This window comes from Trachemys scripta, chromosome 14, assembly GCF_013100865.1.
Source record: "Trachemys scripta elegans isolate TJP31775 chromosome 14, CAS_Tse_1.0, whole genome shotgun sequence".
Lineage (NCBI taxonomy): Eukaryota > Metazoa > Chordata > Testudines > Emydidae > Trachemys > Trachemys scripta.
Genome location: NC_048311.1, coordinates 3,377,671 through 3,392,957, shown reverse-complemented (window position 1 = coordinate 3,392,957; position 15,287 = coordinate 3,377,671).

Genomic DNA, 15,287 nt, shown 5'->3' with positions numbered 1-15,287 from the left:
AACAACCCAGACTGCAGTGTTCCTGGAAGGACGCAAATCCTGGATCCACCACTCCCACGTCAAGCCAGCCATAGTGGACCACAGTGACGGACCAGCAGCTCTTGCCACCACTGAGGACACTGCCTCCGACCAGTGGACCAGCTTACCTCTTTCAGACATCAGACTTAAATTGACTCGGAAAAAATGAGAGGACCTTTTATTCTGACAACTGTATGTTTTTTATTATGCCTTTTTAGTTTATTTTCTGCTTATGAAGATAATGCTTTTATTAGATATTCCCACGAGGTTAAAACTCGTATTTTAGGAAATAGAAGTAATTGCTGGGTATGTACTCAATTTCCAGTAAATGCAGAACAGGGACTCCCCTTCACACCCATTCCCCTGACCACTGCTAATATGACTTGGATGCCACCGGCTAGAGTAAAATATCCAGTCCAACACAATCTTACATGGAACAAAACAGGAGTGCCAATTAACAGATATCTCAGGGTAACCAATCAGACAGGATCACTGTGTTTTGTTAAAGAAAAGGGGTCAACTTTTGTGGGAACAAGTAAATGCAACATGTATTTTAATGGCACCGCCTTTAGTAAAAATCTTGGCTTCAAGCCTTGCGCAATCCCACTTATCCCATATGTGGATCCCTCACCCTGATCCAACTTTTTCATGGGTGGGCAAGCCTTCAGAGTCAGCTTTTAAGAAGCCCTGCTCAGATCACGAGGGTGTCCAACTAATTGCTAAGGGACATACGATTGCCTTCTACAACTGCTCAAGCAGTACTACACTGCCCTTTGAAAACACCACTACCAAATTGTGCCTCTGCAGTTCACACAACGACCCCTCTGCGTTACCAGGGGAACAGTGGTCCAACGGGTGGAAGGTTACCTCCTACTTTGAGAAATGGAATACCCGAAACGCATTGTATGGAACATACTGGGTGTGAGGGCCCAAAGCTTATTACTTTCTCTCCCCTGATTGGGCAGGGTCATGTTATTTAGCGTGGCTAACACCGCCTTCTCGCATCTCCCTCACTCCCCCTCATTTTCCCCACGTTCGTAACATCCGTGAAACCTTCAGAGATATTAATATCCGTGATGGTTTGTCGTGGCAGCGGTGGGCTGGTCTCATTAGCTTGAGGGGTGGTGTCATCCGTCTACAGGGACTACTAGAATCTTTAACCAATGAAACTGCGACCCTATTTGAGAATCAGGCCGGAGAAATGTCCCAGCTGCGCCAGTTAGCTTTGCAAAACCGAATGGCTTTAGACATAATGTTAGCAGCCCAGGGAGGAACTTGTGCCCTCATAAATGAAGAATGCTGTGTTTTTGTAAATGACACCTACTCTGACACTTTTCAACGTACCAAACATCTAAGGGAAATGGCTAAGAACTACTCCTCTGGCCAGCCACCTTATGATTGGTGGGGAGCCGTATGGAATTGGCTGCCTAGATTTGGGTGGGTTAAAAAACTCTTGGTGGGTATTGTTGGGGCCATAGTAATCCTTATAATACTGTGTTGCTGTATTCAGTGTGTCCCCTCCCTCATAGACTCATGTGGGTCAGTTTATTCTTTTCCTACTTCAGCCAAGGGCCTTACTCTCTTCGAGTTGGCCCAGGCTGAAATTGCCAAGCGGCCCTTGGATCCTTAAAATGGGGTGTAGCTTTTGGTAAATAGTTATCCCAAAGCTACAAATGGAGGAATGTTGAGTCTGAACTTTTGATGAGCTTAAACTTAACCCAGACTTGATGTCTCTGTTTGAACTTTTAATCAAAGCTCTGACCTGCGAACTACTCATGACACCCCCCTCCCCTTAAGTAGCCATCTCCCCTTTTCTCTTTCTTAATTTACATTTTTAACCTGTTTTATCCTGTAGAATCTTGATTGATTATGCATGACCATTATGATCTGTTAATCACTTTGTTTACTTCTGTGTATAAATATTGATGCTCACCCCTAATAAACTTGCCACACTTACTCTGAAGCCTTTCAAGCTAAGGATAGTGTGAGCCCGTTGATCAACGAATTGGTGTCTGGTCTCTGACAGATTGTGAGCCCCATACCAACTCCGCACGAACTCGGGTGCTGGAGAGGTGAGTGAGGACTTGCTTTTTACCTAACAGCAGGGCAGCTAGAAGTGCGGTTTTGTAATGCTCATTGTAACATTTAAGCCCCTCTTGTTAATCTAGTCCATAATGTGTTCTACTTTTATAGTGTTTCAAACCAGATTTTATGTGCATTGCTCAAAATAGAGCTGAAAAGGGGACAATAAATGTGCATAGGCCTCATACCAGTGCTCTGCAGAAGGCTGAATTTCTCCCACAGGAAGTAGGCCCAGGGCTAAGAAGGGAACATTGTTAATATTTGCTCTTCAGAGTATGACGCCACTTTGGGCCTGATTCTCCCCCCATATTGGTTTTAAATCGGTTTAGCTCCATTGAGAGCAGAGGTGTTACCCTTGGTTTTTACTGGTGTGTAGAAGGGTTCGGTCAGGTTCATCCCTCTCTGGGCAGGCGGGGAACCAGACTGGCTCGCTACGTCTGTCGGGTTATTTCAGGAGAACTAACCTGGCCACGGGGCTTCATGCTGCAGCAACAGTAGGGGCCAACAAACAGCTCTACTCCGCAGACCCAGGCACTAGTTCAGGGTGGGGCAGTCGAGAGTCTTTGGCTCAGGCCCTTATGCAGGGGCTGAGCAAACAGTTTTAACACAGGCCCTACCCTGGGTCAGGGCGGGGCAGTGGAAAGTCTATGCCTCAGGCCCTTACGCAGGGGCTGAGCAAACAGTTTTAACACAGGCCCTAGCCCTGGGTCAGGGTGGGGCAGTGGAAAGTCTATGACTCAGGCCCTTATGCAGGGGCTGAGCAAACAGTTTTAACACATGCCCTAGCCCTGCGTCAGGGCGGGGCTGTCATAAACATACAGCTAAGGGTAGCATAAAATCCCTCTTTACCCTGTAAAGGGTTAATTCCTCTTTTACCTGTAAAGGGTTAAGAAGCTCAAGTACCTGGCTGGCACCTGACCCCTTAGGGGGTCTTTCATGCGGGTCCCCATGTCTGTACCCTAGAGTTCAGAGTGGGGAGGGAAGCCTGATATGGTGGCAGGGTGAGATCATTTTGAACCAAAAGCCCAGTAGGATTTTTTAAAAGGATCTTTTTTTTTTCCTTTTTGGCTGTTTAGAAAGCAGATAGAGATCTTATCTCTCTTTGCCTGGAGGCAAAGGTGTCAGGTCCTTATAACAAAGGGATGTTTTTAAGCTGTGAGCAGCTGGAGATTTTTGTCTCTGCCTGAGGGCAGGGTAGTTAACTTTCTACAAGGGAATTCACAAGCTAGATTTTTGTTTGTTTGTTTGCTTTTTTTCTATATAGCTCTCTGTTTAGGCTAGTTAAGTACAAAAAGCAGGAACATGACTACCAGTGAAACAGCTAATAAACTACATCTGGTTAGACTGGAAGCAAAGGAGAAAGAGAACGAACATAAGAGACTGATCAAATGAAAACAACTAGAAATTAAGGCACAGGAAGCTGCCCACAAGAGAGCCCTGGAGTTACAAGAAAAAGAGAGGCAGCATAAACTGGAGGTAGAGAAGGCAAGGGCTAAGCAGAATGTACCAGACAACCCTGGAAATCCTTCTCCAGGTACCGTTTCCCATCCCAGAAAGTTCCCCACCTACAAGGCAGGCGATGATACTGAGGCCTTCTTAGAAAATTTCGAAAGGGCCTGCCTTGGATACAGCATCTCTACCGACCAGTACATGGTAGACCTGAGACCACAGCTCAGTGGACCTTTAGCCAAGGTGGCGGCTGAAATGCCTAAGGAACACATGAACAGTTATGAACTTTTTTTAAAAGAGGCCAGAATCAGAATGGGGTTAACACCCGAGCATGTCCATCAGCGGTTCAGAGCCCTAAAGTAGAAACCGGACGTGGCATTTTCCCGACACGCCTACCAAATTGAAAAAAAATGGGATGCCTGGATATCAGGAGCAAGCGTTAAATCTCTGGAAGATCTGTCTTTCCTAATGAAAATGGGGCAGTTCCTAGAGGGTATTCCTGAGGAAATAGAAAGGTATGTCCTAGATGGGAAGCCCAAAACTGTAATCGAGGTGGGGGAGATTGGAACCAAATGGGTGGAGGTGGTGAAAAAGAAAAAAACTAGTAGCAGTTGGAGCAGATATCAGAAGGGGCAACCCGAGACAACACCCTACCACCGGGGGCAGCCCAAGGCCCCACCTACATCCCAAGGAAAACCCCAAACACCTTATCATCCCACCACACCGCTCTCCAGCAACCCACCTCGCCCTAGTGACCAGTCAGCTGGGCGATGTTTTAAATGTAATGATCTGGGGCATGTGAAGGCCAACTGCCCCAAGAACCCCAACAGACTGTAGTTCATTACACCGGAGTCATACCAAAGGTCCTCAGGCCCAGATGCCTCCCAGGTACCCTCCGAGACTGTTGGTAGTTCCAACTAAGTACCAGGTAAAGCTCTTGAGCTTAGCCCACGATCATCCTAGTGGCCATGCTGGGGTGAACAGGACCAAAGACCATTTGGGGAGAGGGAATGGGCAAGGATGTTCTACCTATGTCCGGTCTTGTGAGGTGTGCCAAAGAGTGGGAAGACCACTCTTCAAAACCAGGTCAAAGCCCCTCTCCAGCCACTCCCCATAATTGAGGTCCCATTTCAGCGAGTAACTGTGGATATTCTGGGTCCTCTCCTGAAAAAGACACCCCGAGGAAAGCAGTACATACTGACTTTCATGGATTTTGCCACCTGATGCCCGGAAGCAGTAACTCTAAGCAATGCCAGGGCTAAAAGTGTGTGCCAGGCATTAACAGACATTTTTGCCAGGGTAGGTTGGCCCTCTGAAATTCTTACAGATTCGGGAACTAATTTCCTGGCAGGGACCATGAAAAACCAGTGAGAAGCTCATGGGTGAACCACTTGGTTGCCATCCCTTACCACCATCAAACCAATGGCCTGGTGGAGAAGTTTAATGGAACTATGGGGGCCATGATACATAAATTTGTAAATGAGCACCCCAACGATTGGGACCTAGTGTTGCAGCAGTTGCTCTTTGCCTACAGGGCTGTACCACAACCCAGTTTAGGGTTTTCACCATTTGAACTTGTGTATGACCGCGAGGTTAAGGGGCCATTACAGTTGATGAAGCAGCAATGGGAGGGGTTTACACCTTCTCCAGGAACTAACATTCTGGACTTTGTAAACAACCTACAAAACACCCTCCGACACTTGCTAGAAAAAACCTAAAAGATGCTCAAGAAGAGGAAAAAGCCTGGTATGATAAACATGCCAGAGAACATTCCTTCAAAGTAGGGGACCAGGTCATGGTCTTGAAGGCGCTCCAGGCCCATAAGATGGAAGCGTCATGGGAAGGGCCATTCACAGTCCAAGAGCACCTGGGAGCTGTTAATTATCTCATAGCACCCCCCACCTCAAAACTCAAGCCTAAAGTGTATCATGGTCATTCTCTAAAGCCCTTCTATTTAAGGGTACGTCTATAGTTACCTCCAGATTCAGCAGTAAGCAATCGATCTTCTGGGATCAATTTATCGCGTTTTGTCTAGACGCGATAAATCGATCCCAGAAGTGCTCGCCGTCGACACCGGCACTCCTGCTCCGCGAGATAAGTACGCAGAGTCGACGGGGGAGCGTGCCTGCCATGTGTGGCCCCGCGGTAAGTACCTTGTAGTTTGAACTAAAATACTTCGACTTCAGCTACGTTATTCACGTTGCTGAAGTTGCGTATATTAATTCGAAGTGGGGGGTTAGTGTGGACCAGCCCCCAGAGAGTTAAAGGTTTGTCAGTTTACAGCCCAGGGAGGAGATGATGCTGAGTGGCCTGAAGGTGTGTACTACGAAGAAAAAAGTGATGGTGGCATGGAAAAGGTGAACCTCTCCATGACCCTCGGACATATGCAGTGACAGCAGATCAAGGAGCTGTGCACTAGTTTTGCTCCAATGTTCTCAGCCACCCCAGGATGGACCGAACGGGCATACCACTACATTGACACAGGTAATGCTCACCCAATTAGAGCCCAACCTTACCAGGTGTATCCTCAAGCTAAAACTGCTATAGAACGGGAGATCCAGGACATGCTACAGATGGGTGTAATCCACCCCTCTAACAGTGCATGGGCATCTCCAGTGGTTCTAGTTCCCAAACCAGATGGGGAAATACGCTTTTGCATGGACTATTGTAAACTAAATGCTTTAACTCGCCCAGACAACTATCCAATGCCACGCACAGATGAGCTATTGGAGAAACAGGGATGTGCCCAGTTCATCTCTACCTTAGAATTAACCAAGGGGTACTGGCAAGTACCACTAGATGAACCTGCTAAGGAAAGGTCAGCCTTCATCACCCATGCAGGGATGTATGAATTTAATGTGCTCCCTTTTGGACGCAAAATGCACCTGCCACCTTCCAAAAACTAGTAGATGGTCTCCTAGAGGGATTGGAAGAATCTGCAGTCGCCTACCTTGACGATGTGGCCATCTTTTCTGATTCATGGGAAGAACAGCTGGAGCATCTACAAAAAGTCTTTGAGCACATAAGGCAGGCAGGACTAACTGTTAAGGCTAAAAAGTGTCAAATAGGCCAAAACAGAGTGACTTACCTTGGACACCAGGTGGGTCAAGGAACTCTTAACCCCCTACAGGCCAAAGTGGATACTATCCAAAAGTGGCCTGTCCCAAAATCAAAGGAACAGGTCCAATCCTTCCTAGGCTTGGCCGAGTATTATAGGTGATTTGTACTGCACTACAGCCAAATCACCGCCCCACTGACAGACCTAACCAAAAATAAACAGCCAAATGCAGTTCAGTGGACTAAAGAATGTCAGAAGGCCTTTAACCAGCTTAAAGCAACACTCATGTCTCACTCTGTGCTAAGGGCCCCAGACTTTGACAAACAGTTCCTAGTAACCACAGATGTGTCCGAGTGTGGTGTGGGAGCAGTCAATGCAGGAAGAACCGGATCAAGAATTCCATCCTGTCATGTTTCTCAGCAAGAAACTGTCTGAGAGGGAAAGCCACTAGTCAATCAGCAAAAAGGAATGTTATGCCATTGTATATGCGCTGGAGAAGCTACGCCCATACATTTGGGGACGGCTTTTCCATCTGCAAACCAACCATGCTGCGCTGAAGTGGCTTCATACCTTCAAGGACAAGAACAAAAAACTTCTTCAGTGGAGTTTCTCTCTCCAAGTTTTTGATTTTGAAATACAACACATTTCAGGAGCTTCTAACCAAGTAGCTGATGCACTCTCCAGTGAAAGTTTCCCACAATCAACTGGTTAAAATCGTCCTCGAAATGTGGAAAATATTGTTAGTTTTTACATAATCAGTAGTATATCTAAAGGTGCATGTGTCTTATTCATTCTGTTTTCTCCTAGAGTTCCAGGAAGAAATCACAGCCAGTGTGGATCAGGCTGTCCAACACTGTCTATGATTTGGGGGAGGGATAGCTCAGTGGTTTGAGCATTGGCCTGCTAAACCCAGGGTTGTGAGTTCAATCCTTGAGGGGGCCACTTGGGGATCTGGGGCAAAATCAGTACTTGGTCCTGCTAAGGAAGGCAGGGGGCTGGACTCGATGACCTTTCAAGGTCCCTTCCAGTTCTAGGAGATGGGATATCTCCATTATTATTATTATTATTAAAACAATGAAAAATCAATCAGGTTGGTAAAAGAAGAATTTTAATTAAAGAAAAAGGGTGAAAGGAGTACCTCTGTAAGATTAGAATTGAAGATAATCTCACAGGGAATCAGATTCAAAACACAGAGGGTTTCCCTCTGGGCAAAACTTTAAAGTTACAAAAAGAATACCCTCCCTCTCAGCACAGAGAAAATTCAGAAGCCAAAATAAAAGTAAATTTAATGAATTTCCTTGCTCAATACTTACTAACTCTACAGGAGTTGGATTGCTTGCTTCTTTGATCTTGCTCTGGCCAAAGCCGCACGGAACAGACAGAACAAAAGCCTTCTCTCCCTCCCTCCCCCCACAATTTGAAAGTATCTTGTCCCCTTATTGGTCCTTTGGGTCAGGTGCCAGGCAGGCACTTGAGCTTCTTAACCCTTTACAGGTAAAAGAGGAATTAACCCTTTACAGGGTAAAGAGGGATTTTATGCTACCCTTAGATGTATGTTTACATCCAAGGGTTTGGGTCTGTGTTCACTTGTACCAATTGGTGAGGATATATTCTCACGCCTGCCCAGGAAAGGGGGTATAGGGGTTTGGGGGGATATTTGGGGAAAGATAGGGCTCCAAGTGGTCCTCCCTAAATGTTTGTTAAAATCACTTGGTGGTGGCAGCGTAACCTAATCCAAGGTACAAAGAAGGATTTGTGCCTTGGGGAGTTTTTAACCTAAGCTGGTAGAAATAAGCTTAGGGGGTCTTTCATGCAGGTCCCCATGTCTGTACCCTAGAGTTTAGAGTGGGGAGGGAACCCTGATGGGGCAGTAGAGAGTCTATGGCTCAGGCCCTTATGCAGGGGCTGAGCAAACAAATGAATTCAGGAGGCCTAGGCCCTGGCTCGGAAGAGCCTTGGGAGAGGGGGAAACTGCCACCTGCACATTGAGTGGCAGGGGGGACGCAGGCCCACCCACTCCACTGCGTCCCAGCCCGGGGCCCTAGCAGTGGCAAATAGCCTTCTGCTGTGTCAGTGGGGATCCTGGCTGCAACACACTGACATCAGCTCTGGGTGTGCTACAGCCAGACTAGGGTTAGCTGCCTCCGAGCTACTTCCTACCTCCCCCTCTAGAGGTACCTGCATCTGGACGGTGTCCTCCATGGAATCAAGCATCATGGGCTCCTCAGGGTACTTGGCGAGCGGTAGGCTTGGCAGCTCCTCTGGGTAACTTGCCACAGGCAGGCTTAACAGCTTCCCCAGGGTCTGGTCAGCATCAGGCCTCGGCTGTTCTGGCCAGTCCTCAGGTCGGTCGCAGGCTACAGGAGTCTTCCAGCCAGGAACTAGGACACAGGCGTCTGGCTTTTCCAGCGGTAAGGGCTCTAGTGAGCTCTGGAGTTGGGCTTTTGTACTTCCTGTCCTGCACCCTGACCTCTGGGGGGTGGGCGCAAGCTCCGCTGGCTCCGCCCACTTTGGCATCCGGAGGGGCTCATCCCTCTCTGGGGTGGCGGGGAACCAGACCGCCTCGCTACACACACACCCCTTAAGTCTGGCTCCCGCTCGTCGGGGCCAGACTCTTCCATACCTCCCAGGTGGGACAGGAAATCAGCATTAGCATGGTCCTTGCCTGCCCTATGGCGAACCATAAAGGCATATGGCTGTAGCACCAGGTACCAACGTTGTATTCTCATATTATGGTCCTTCATTAGGGCCAGCCACTAGAGCGCAGCGTGATCGGTGATCAACGTGAATGGGACTCCGAGGACATAGTAATGCAAAGCGACACAAGCCCACTTTACCACAAGGGCCTCCTTCTCCACCACAGTGTAGTTCTTCTCCCGGGGAAATAACTTCCGGCTAATGTATAAGTCCAGGTGTTCTTCCCCATCCACTTCTTGGGACAGGACAGCCCCAAGTCCTACCTCCGAGGCGTCTGTCCGGAGGATGAACTCCCAGTCGAAATCGGGACGATATAGAACCGGTTCATGGCAGAGACTTTCTTTGAGTGTCTGGAATGTGTCATCGCACTCTCAGGTCCAAACTACCTACCGGGGGCTGTCCTTGGTCAAAAGCCCGGTCAAGGGGGATGCAATCGACACGAATTGGGGAATAAACCACCGATAGTAGCCTGTAAGTCCCAGGAACTGGTGCACCTGGCACTTCGTGGTGGGTGGTGGGCAAGTTGTGATGGCCTGAACCTTTCCCACGAGGGGCTTCACTTGTCCTTTCCCGATGGTATATTCCAGATAGGTAGTCTCTGCCAGCCAATGCAGCATTTCTTTGGATTGGCTGTGAACCCTGCTGCCTGCAGGGATCTCAGGACCGCGGCTACCTGCTCTAGGTAGTCCTACCAATGGCAGCTGTAAACAACCACATCATCAAGGTAGGCGGCAGCATAGTCTCAGTGGGGTTGGAGGAGGTGATCCATCAGCCATTGAAACATTGATGGGGCTCCATGGAGGCCAAAGGGCATCCGAGTAAACTGATACAGGCCCGTGGGGGTGGCAAAGGTGGTCTTTTCCTTGGAGGCAGGATCGAGGGGGATCTGCCAGTATCCCATGCTCATATCAAGGGTGGTGATGAAGTGGGCCTCCCCTAACCGGCCCAGCAGTTCATCTCTCTGGGGCATCGGATATGCATCAAACTTTGAGATAACATTGACACGTCGGAAGTCGATGCAGAACCGTTGCGTGCTATCAGGCTTAGGTACCAGTACTACCGGGCTGTGCCATTTCCTCTGCAATGGTTCGATGACTCCCAGATCCAACATGGCCTGTACTTCTTCTTCAACGACCTGCCACATGTGATGTGGCAAGGGCCTGGTCGCTCCCCAGATCACCACCCCAGGCTCCGTCTGAATAGTATGATGGATGAGGGTTGTGTATCCCGGTTGGGCTGTGAAAGTTCGCCGGAACGCCTGTAGAAGGCACTGGGTCTGCTTAAGTTGCTCCTTGGTCAGTTTCTCCCCAAGCTGGGGTCCTGCGGGGTCCTCTGTACGTGTTACATGGGGGCCTAGCTCGGGCTCTGGTGGGTAAGGGTTAATTAAGAGTCCCTCTCGCTCCCACCATGGTTTGAGGAGGTTGACATGGTACCGTTGTGTTTTCTTGCACCGGTTGGGCTGGTTGATCTCATATGTGATGGACCCAACCTTTCGGACCACCTCATAAGGCCCTTGCCAGCGGGCCAGTAGCTTTGACTCACTAAGGGCAGGAGGAGTAAAACCCGATTATCAGGTTGGAAGTCGTGGGCCCATGTGTCCCGGTTGTAGGTCTGGACCTGAGCTTCTTGGGTAGCCTTCAAATTATCCCGAGCCAGGGCCCCGGCCTGAGTGAGGTGTTCCTGGAGCTGGAGTACATATTTCAAGAGGCCCTGGATTGGCGATGGGGCTTGCTCCCATGTCTCCCGCATTAGGTCCAGCAGCCCCCGTGGGCAGCAACCATATAACAGCTTGAAGGGGGAAAGCTTTGTGGAGGACTGGGACACCTCCTGGATCGCCAGGAGCAGAAGTTGGAGTAGCTGGTCCCATCGGCAGAGGTCTTCTGGGGGGAACTTGAGTAACATGTCCTTTAGGGTCCAGTTAAACCGTTCTACCAAACCGTCGGTTTATGAATGGTAGACCGAGGTGTGCAATTGCTTGATCCCCAGGAGCTCTCACAGCTGTCACAACAGCTGGGAAGTAAAGTTGAGAATCTCCCGGGGCAGGCCTACACGAGCGAAGACCTTCACGAGCTCACCCGCGATGGTGTGGGCCACGATGCTTCGGAGGGGTACTGCCTCTGGGAAACGGGTAGCATAATCCACCATGACCATTACATACTGAAACCAGGCAATGCTTTTTGGGAGGGGGTCCAGGACCTGCCGCCGAAGTGCCCTGAAGACCTGCGGTGGGGGGGTCCTTCCACCCCGGGACCCACCGCCAAAGTTCCGGGTCTTCAGCGGTGGGGACCCCCCACCGCCAAAGACCCCAGGACCCTGGAATCCTCTGGGCGGCCCTGTGTTAAGATAGAGATTGAAAATGAATTGGTAAATAATATAATCCGCTCATCCATCGATCATATTTATAGTTTGTCAGTCACTGTAAATATTTAGGCATCAGTATTCAGTGAAATGATTCAATGATTTTTCAAAGCCACAGCCTCTACCTTCAACTTCCCAATAACCACACAAATAAAGTAAAATGCATGAGCTGGTTGGGAAGATTCATTCCACATGTATCGTTAATCCATCTCTATTTGAGTGGTAATTTATGATATTAAATTTCTAGTCAGTGTCAATGCACAGGGCCATATTATCATCACAATACACAAAACTGAAACCATGGATATTATGGGTCATATTTTCCTTCATCATGCTTGTTGGTGCATCATGGGCCATATTCATTGCTGGCATAGTATATTCACTGATGTCAATGTGGTTATCTCAGGTTTGACGTTGCCTATAAGGGTGTATTGAATTTGCCCCACATGCATTTGGTAGAGGTCTGACTATCTTCCCCCAATTTCTGAATTGCTAGATGAGAGAGGCACATCCCTGCTACCTAGACTCGAGCGCCTATGTTTATGAGAGAATCAGGGCTCAGCACACCCCGCTCCTTGGCATCTCTCATTGGCTTGCAAAAGCGGCTCCCTAGCTAGCGTGCTGCCTTTAATGGATTCCATTCTAAGGCACCTATCGCTCTACATTCACTGTACAGAGATCCTAGGTACCTAGCTCAGGCTTTGTGGATCCCAGTGTTGTTCCTGTGATTTTTTGGGTGCACTTATGGACCTGGGCAGAAGGATAAACACATTACAGTTGTTTAACTATCAGATACTATGGTAATGGGGGCCATATAAGTACTGCAGACAGATGGGTATGCCCCTGTCTAGATGGACATCACAATTATGGCTCTTAACTCACTTAAATCCCACTTCAAGCTCAAAACAACCTTGTGCTGACTCTCTGCTTTCACTCTTAAGGGGCCCCATTGACAATAAAAAAATGTTTTGGAAGCTTTTTGATTTCCTCTCTTCTGTGTCTCAAGAGCTGTAACTTCACCTGCCGAAACTTAACAGAGAAACCAGTTACTACAGGTCTCAAAAGCAATGACCAATGATGCCTAGTGCAACTTTCTTCAGTTAGTAACAGTTAATGGTGAACAATGAAACATGGAACAAACTGAAGCCAGTGGGATTGTGCTTTCATCATGACTGAATTTAGTTGAAGACATTTTTGCCCCTAAACTGCTTTTCTTTGTGGAGTAACTTTGGTCAAGGCTAGTCCCATTTATTTCAATAGGACTAGTCACGTGAGAATCCTCGACTGATTCTGGAAAGGAGGGCCAACTCCACTCCCCTCTTTTGGGTCTCTGAACCACTGATCAAAGGGGAGAGCCTGGCTGAAGAGCCAGCCTGTGGTGAGAAGCATCTAAGTTTGTAAGGACACTGAAAGCGTTAAGATCAGTTTAGAATGTGTTTTGATTTTATTTCATTTGACCAAATCTGACTTGTTATGCTTTGACTTATAATCACTTAAAATCTATCTCTATAGTTAATAAATCTGTTTGTTTATTCTACCTGAAGCAGTGCGTTTGGTTTGAAGTATGTCAGAGGCTCCCCTTGGGATAACAAGCCTGGTACATATTAATTTCTTTGTTAAATTGATGAATTTATATAAGCTTGCAGTGTCCAGTGGGCATAACTTGACACTGCAAGACAGAGATTCCCAGGGTTGTTTCTGGGACTGGAGATATTGGCTAGTGTCATTCACTTGCAAGTAGCTGGGAGCAGCTTACATGCCAGAGGCTGTGCATGAACAGCCCAGTAGTGGGGGATCTCACAGCAGAGCAGGGTAAGGTTGGTTCCCAGAGTCAAGGATTGGAGAGGCCTAGCAGATCACTGGTCCAGACAACACCAGAGGGGAATGTCACAGGATGACCTCTGATTTTGGGTGACTACAGGTTTGATGTCCAGTTTGAGACACTTTCAGCTTGGATTCACTTCTGATGAGCACCCATAAGTTCAAATGAAGTCACTGGAAAATACAGGCACTCAACGTTGCTGAGAATGTGTATCCATGGCCAAGATTATGCAAAGTATCTCATGATTTTTGGTGCTCAATTTAAATCACATCCTCCTTTTCCTCACCATAGTTATCATTATAATCAATTGTTTATTTATTATTATTATTATTATTATATTTCTTTAAATTGCTGCTCCATTGCCAAGCAGGAGCAGAATTTTTAGTCTTGCGGATCATTTTCCCATTTGGAGAAGTCAGTCATGCAAAGTCAGGCATTTTCTTATATTGCTCCTCGTCCCTTCCTCCATCATAGTGGCCTCTTGTGGTCACTTCCTCTCTTCAGTCTTAAGGATGAGCTCAGTCAAAGGAAAAGGCACTGGCCATTTGCTCCTCACATCTGACTGTAGTGGGTCTATTCTATGGAGCAGCCATCTTCCCATACATGAGACCCAATTCCTACTACTCACCAGAGCAGGACAGGATGGTATCTGTGTTTTATACTATCGTCACCCCATGTTGAATTTACTTATGTACAGCCTGAAAAACAGGGATGTTTTAGGGGCTGTAAGAAAATTGTTTGGGAAATTCATCATTTTTCGTAAAATGTTGATATGAACTTCTTAGTGTTACATTGCCCTGATTTTCATCACAGTGTAATGGATCATAACCTGGTCTCACAGAATATTTAGACTGAGCCTTCTATACTATCATAGTAGATTAAACCCAAAGTTTTACATAGTTTATATATATTCTATGCATAGGGTGAAATTCAACCCTATGTAGAAGGCCAGCAGAAGGGCCATGTTGAGGCAATACGGTATCCTAGGCATATTCTTCATGGTGACCCTATAGCCCCAAACCCATGTTGTCATCCCACACCAGGCCCTCCTTTCCTAGGAAAAACCAGGACCCTATTGTTACCGAAATATCGGATCCACCTATCTGAGAGCCAATAACAGCCAGACAGGGATAAGGAAGAGTTGCTTTATTCTGCAGAAGAAAGGAGAGCTTTGCACCTTAGTACAAAAACTCTGTCTTACACACATTTTACAGATCCTTTATACACATTCAGACAAAGGTCCTTGCAGTGTTAACACTTGATTGGTGGTTGTCAGACCCATGCTTTTGCTATCTGGTCAGTGAAAACCGGCTTGGGACCACTCCAACTACCTTAAGGTCTTGAAGGGAAGACAGTTGAAAAATTCAGGCTACTGTGTACTTGAAGTGTCTGCTTCCCCCTAATGGCCACTGGTTGACATAAAGGCTGCTCTTTTAAGGGGGGGTCACCAATAACTTTCACACTATTGTGCTAGGCACTGTACAAAGACAGAACAAAAAGTTGGTCCCTGCCCTAAGGGGTTTATAATTATAGATTTATTGTGTCTTGTGTCACTAATGCTCATATTTTCCTTCATTTTTTAGATCATTTATTTTTCAGTGACATTAACGAAGGCCATAGTCCTTGCTGGTGCTGGGAACAAAACTACACTGTTATCACTGGGGTTGTGCCTTCTTATGCCAGATTTCAGTTTATCCATAGGCGTGTATGGCTCACTTTCAGCAAACAGGTGCCAACACCTTCTGCCAAGATCTATGAACATAAACATGCCACACCTTACATCTACCTGTAGCAACTAGTTTG